Source organism: Panicum virgatum, chromosome 5N (assembly GCF_016808335.1).
Source record: "Panicum virgatum strain AP13 chromosome 5N, P.virgatum_v5, whole genome shotgun sequence".
NCBI classification, from domain to species: Eukaryota; Viridiplantae; Streptophyta; class Magnoliopsida; order Poales; family Poaceae; genus Panicum; species Panicum virgatum.
The window spans coordinates 17393557-17399765 of NC_053149.1; the positions used below are offsets into that span (position 1 = coordinate 17393557).

Consider the following 6209-nt stretch of genomic DNA (forward strand, 5'->3'; position numbering starts at 1 on the left):
TAAAAGAGAAGCTCAAAAGATCTCTGTGGAGACTCAAGGGCCAACAGGGCAGCCAAGCTCCAAGAAGATGAGAATGGATGAGCCCCAAGTCAAATTTGGCTCAGAAAAGCAAGTAAACACCCCATCCATCAAAAAGTTTGGTGTGGGGGGCAGTGATGTGCAGTCCTTTCATAGGCAGTCTGTGATGACTGAGAAGTTCTCCTTCTCTGCACAGGAAAGCTAAACTTGAGCTTTGAATGCTCTGGAAAAAGACTGATGAAATCTGATGGTTTTGCTTCTGGAGTCCAAGATGACAATGAGGCAATACCAGCTGCAACCTATCAGCCTAGCTCAGAAGGTGAAGACAGTGATAACAATTCTGATTTCGAAGGAGAAGTAAACAAAGTGATGAGTGGAAAGCAATCTCAATATGAGGGTCTGGCTATTCAGCAATGACCAGATCAGGGTGGAGAAACAAGATGTCTTCCTCACTGACCCACTGAAAATTGTCGAAAATCTTACCCTTGATCAACATTTGCCAAAAAAAGAGCTGGACTTCAACAACATGTTAAATCCCTGTGAGATGATACATAAGCAAAGAGAGAGAGGAGGTGGAGTGAAAGACTTCATCATCAAGCTGAGAAGGGGGTGCTAGCAGGGAAGGAGAATAAAAAATCTTCTGGTGGCAAGAAAAGGCCCATTTCAAGTAATAACATCTCTACCTTCAACTCTTTTTCTATTCTGGATAATGATGATATTATTGATAGAATGCCAAATATGGGTGTTCCTGTTTCTGATAGTAATTATGACTCAAATGATCTATTAAAAGAGATTGAAAATGCTAGGGATACCTTGATTCAGAAAAATGAATTAAGAAAAAAAACCAAATTCTGATGCTCCTTCTCTCCATGACTCTGATCCTAAGGTAGTTACTGATGAGGTAGTGATACTAGATTGGAAGGATGATACCTCTCAGGCTAGCCTGAATTCTAACATAATCACAACAAAGAGAATCAGAAAACCTCCAAGGAGGCTCTCTTTGTCTGTAGCTAAGAAGAAGAAAGGGATTAGCAAGGCAAAAACTTGTGACCCTTCTTAGAAAAATATTAAGGACAAGGGAAACCCTAATCCTTTAAATCATATGCCTAATATTTTGAAAAGTGTCATTAAATGAAAGCACTCATCTAGAGCTGTAGGGGCATCAGGAAAAAAGGTGTTTCCTCTTTTCTTCGAAATCTAATTCTTGAACATAAGTTCCATATTATTGGGTTGCAGGAAACCATGCAGTCCAATATTGACGACTATCTTCTGAGAAAAATTGACCCTTCACAAGAGTACATTTGGAAATGGATCCCATCTAAAGGTAAATCAGGTGGAATTCTAAGTGGAGTAAGATTAGAGCACTTTGATGTTGTTTCTTTTAAAGAAGGCAAGTTTGTTCTCCAGTTAAATTTATGGGACAAAAACAACAAAGTGAAATGGAATTTCCTTAATATTTATGGATCTCCACATGAAGAACACAAAGCTGATTTCCTAGCTGAGCTTGCAGCTTTCTGTGGTGGTAATCAAGTGCCTTTTTTGGTAGGAGGAGACTTCAATTTGATTAGATTCTCTTTAGAAAAGAATAAGCTCACTTATATATCCGGACACTCTAAGACCTTCAATTCAATAATTGCTTGTTATGACCTCCTAGATCTGAATATGATTGGTGGCAAGTATACTTGGTCAAACAATCAAAACCCTCCCACTCTTGAAAAACTAGACAAAATTCTAGTAAGTAAGAGTTGGGAAGACTTATATCCTATGGCCAGGGTACATAAGACCCCAAGGGAGGTGTCTGATCATAATCCTCTTATTCTCCTTACCAGTCTCCACCAACCTGTGAAAAATATATCCTTCAGGTTTGAGTTAGCTTGGCTGAAGGACATTAACTTTAAACCTCTGGTGCATGAAATTTGGACAAAACCTTGTCATGCTGATACTGCATTTGATAGAATCCAAGCTAAGATGAAAATAGTTAAACAATACTTGAAGGGTTGGGGTTTTAACAAACAAGGAGAATAGAGGAAGATGAAGGCCACTCTGCAAGATGAGCTTCTACAGCTTGAGCAATTAGAAGAGTATCAGGATCTTGATCTTGCATAGAATCAAAGAAAAATTGAAGTGCACAAGAGAATCCTTGAGATCCTTGATGAGGAAGGGCTCTATTGGTACAAGAGATCTCATTCCAAATGGCTTCATGAAGGAGACAACAATACTGAATTTTTCCATAGAATGGCCAATGGCAAGAAGAGAAAAAACACTATCATCTCATTTATGGATGGGAATGATGTTATAGAGGGGGAGTCTAATCTCTGTAACCATGCCAATGAGTTTTACAAAAATCTGTTTGGGCCTGCCCCTGGAAACAATTTCCCTCTAAATGAAGATCTCTGGGACCATGGTGAGAAAATTACAACTGAAGACAATGAGATGTTAACACAACCTTTTTCTAAAACTGAGATTAAGGAGGCACTTTTCCAAATGGAGAAGAACAAGGCTATTGGGCCAGACAAAATCCCAATAGAATTTTATCAACACTGCTGGGAAATTATTAAAGAAGATATAATTGAGATGTTTGGTGACTTTCATGCAGGCAGGCTAGAGGCCAGTAGATTAAATTATGGGATTATTACTCTCCTCCCAAAAATTCAAGATGCCGAGGAAATACAACAATACAGACCCATATGTCTATTGAATTGCATTTACAAATGGATTACAAAGGTTCTCACTTTGAGACTGGAAAAAGTGGCTGACAAGCTCATTTTGATGAACCAAACTGCTTTCATGAAAAATAGAAACATCATAAATGGAATTTTGGTTTTACATGAGATACTTCATGAGACAAAAAGGAAAAAGGAAGTGGGGATCATTCTGAAATTAGATTTTGAAAAAGCTTATGACACAGTTTGCTGGGATTTTCTCTTTGACTGTCTGAAGATAAGAGGCTTTAGTGTAACTTGGTGTGACTGGATAAAACAGGTGGTCTCTGGTGGCACAGTGAGTGTAAAAGTAAATGACCTGACTGGCTCCTACTTTATGAGCCACAAAGGGCTTAGATAGGGAGATCCCCTATCACCCATTTTTTTCAATTTTGTTGTTGATAACTTGACAAGAATGGTTAGACAAGCACAAAGAAATGGTCTTATAACTGGATTGGCAGACAATCTAATACCTCAGGGAGTCACCATTCTGCAATATGCAGATGACGCCATCATTTGTTTGAAAGAAAACATTGATACTGCTAGGAATATGAAACTTCTCTTATACATTTATGAGCTCATGTCTGGTTTGAAGATTAATTTTGCCAAGAGTGAAGTGCTTATGATAAATGGAGATGATGATTTGAGTTTACAATATGCTGACTTTTTAGTTGCCAAACTGGCTCTTTCCCCATAAAATACTTAGGGGTGCCTGTGAGCCCCACAAGACTACACACAAAGGACTGGCTACCACTGGTGGAAAAGAATGAGAAAAAATTGGCTATTTGGAAGGGAAAATCCCTCTCCATTGCTAGCAGAACCACTCTTATCAACTCTAGCCTTTCTAATACTTTTATCTACCATATGTCCATGTACCTCCTTTCTAAGCTTATTCATGAAAAGCTTGACAAACAAAGAAGAACTTTCTTCTGGCAAGGGGGTGGGCAAAAAAAGAAATATCACATTATGAGATGGGAAATTATCAACAAAAGCAAAAAGTATGGTGGCTTAGGCATTAAAAACATTCACAAAATGAATGTCAGCCTATTATGCAAGTGGTGGTGGAAACTTGAGGCAGAGAATGGCATTTGGCTGCAGATTGTTACAAAGAAATATATGGGTAGAGACACAGTTGGTTCTGTCAGACATAAAATAGATGATTCATCAATTTGGTCTGACATGCTCAAAGTAAAGCCTATTTTTCTGACTGGGAGGTCTCTTACTGTGAGGAATGGAAGGATCACATCCTTCTGGTTAGACTCATGGCTCTTTGATAAACCCTTGTGCATCTCCTATCCTATTCTGTTTGATATGTGCATGGACAAGCATATCTCTGTCTTTCATTTCTTGTCTCGACAAGGTCAACTACAATTTAGGAGATGGCTGCCTCCTCTCCTATTTGAGCAATGGATAAATCTGGTCAATGAAGTGTATCATCACTCCTTTGTGAATAGCAAAGACACTCCGGTCTGGAAATGGAATAAGTCCAAAATGTTCTCAACAAAATCTGTCTATGATTATCTGACTAAAGAGTCTTCAAGAAACCAGTTTAAACACATATGGAAGGCAAAAATGCCTTATAAGATAAAGATGTTCCTATGGTTGGTTGAGAACAATGCTATTCTTACCACAGACAACCTAATCTGGAGACGTTGGGTTGGTGACCCAACACTACGGGACTGTGCCTATTTGTCGTGTGCCAAGGGCACACGGCAAAGGCCGGTTTACACTCGGCAAAGTGTTTGCCGAGTGTAACACACGGCAAATAGCTCACGGCAAACAACGGCCGGCAAAGAGCTAGTTTGCCGTGTGCTACATCTCGGGCACACGATAAACACTTTGCCGTGTGTATTATTGGGCCGACGGCAAAATAAAGTTCACTGGCGTAACCCCCCGTTGAACAGCCTGTTTGCCGTGTGCCGTAACGGCTTGGCACACGGCAAACACAGCCCCTTTGCCGTGTGCCCTGTCCTAGGCACACGGCAAACACAGCCACCTTTGCCGTGTGCCACGTGGACAGGCACACGGCAAAGAATGGCAGCTTTGCCGTGTGCCTAGCCATGGCACACGGCAAAAAATGGTGGCACACGGCAAGATTAATTTTCAGATTCACTTTTTTTGTTTAATCACAAATATTTCAGAATCCAATCAAATTAACATCATAGGCAATTCATATATATTGCATCAAATGTCACGATCATTTCATATATCACAATTTGCATCACATTCAATCCATAGAAGTCCAAATGCAAATATAGCAAATATCGCAATGCATACAAGCCCAAATGTAGTCGATACAAGTCCATACAAGCACTGGTAGTTCATACATGTCCATACAAGCACAAGTTCAAACGATAGTCTATACAAAGAGTGCATGTCCATACAAACACAACTCACGACTACGGCGGCGGCGGCGGGTGCTGCGACCACGAAGGGTTCTGCTGGAACTACTGCATGTAAGTCACCCAATGAGGAGGCGGCCACACATTCTGAGGCATCGGCGAAGGGGACATTTCTGTTGGCCCATCATTTGATGCCGCCGATTGAGGCTGCAAATTCAAAGTCATTAATTTGAAGTCTTTGTTTCTAAGACATTGTTTCTAAGTCTTTGTTTCTAAGGCATTGTTTCTAAGTCATGATAGAGTTGTCTATTAGTCAAATAACGATAAATGAAATTAGAAGGTTGTGAAATCGCTCACAGGAGTAGGGGTAGCTGCACGCGCAGGGATATTAGTCTGAGGGAATTGCGGTGGCGAAAGACCCATTTGCGAGCCCATAGTCTGCATGAACTGAAAAGCCAGGGCCAGCTGCATCTAATTCTGCTGGGAGGCTTCCTGTGTCTGCCGAAGCTCTTGCTGCATCCTCTCCCGCTCGGCCGCCCACGCCTACTGTTGTGCCTGCCGCTGTGCCGCCCACGCCTGCTGCTGTGCTAGGAGCTGTGCTTCAAAGTCCCGTTGCATTTGGTCCTACAAAATTAGATTGCATGGTTAGAGTACCAAGAAACATATGTCAAAATTAATAAACCTTTGCTATAACAGAAATAACCTTCAGTACCTCCATCTGGATCTCCGTAGTGCTTTGACGTGGGCGTATGGCCGGGCTAGAGCTGGTGCTCCTGGCTCGAATCTGTGCGAGAGTAGGAGTAATGGCGGTGTCAATCAAGCTGTCTCCAATCCAGTACCGGCCATGCTTCTTCCCTCCTCCCACCCTCATCACGACTTCTGCATCAATGGGCTCCGTGCTCGGATCAAAGTCCGGCCCATTCACCTCCGTTGTCATCGAGTTGTACTCACTGAGGCGACTGTGGACAGTCGCGTGGCTGTACGCTTCTGGGGGGTCCGTCGGGTTGTAGTTTACATCCGATGTCGCCTTCCCTTTGTGGGCCAAAGCCCACGCCTTGATCGGGGGGCAAGGCTCGCCTCCATGTGAGGCCGACTGTGAAAAAAGAAAGATGATTACAAATTGTGTACAGTTTAGTGTTAAAATGAA

The 6209-nt window shown here is 41.7% G+C and overlaps 1 long non-coding RNA gene across 1 annotated transcript; it reads right to left on the reverse strand.

Moving 5' to 3' along the window:
• Nucleotides 1-4897: 4897 nt before the first annotated feature.
• Nucleotides 4898-5496, reverse strand: LOC120676237. Its single transcript, XR_005675730.1, has 2 exons — nucleotides 5420-5496; nucleotides 4898-5269 (listed from the first exon to the last, which is right to left on the reverse strand). It is a non-coding gene; the product is annotated as an uncharacterized LOC120676237 (long non-coding RNA).
• Nucleotides 5497-6209: the final 713 nt, after the last annotated feature.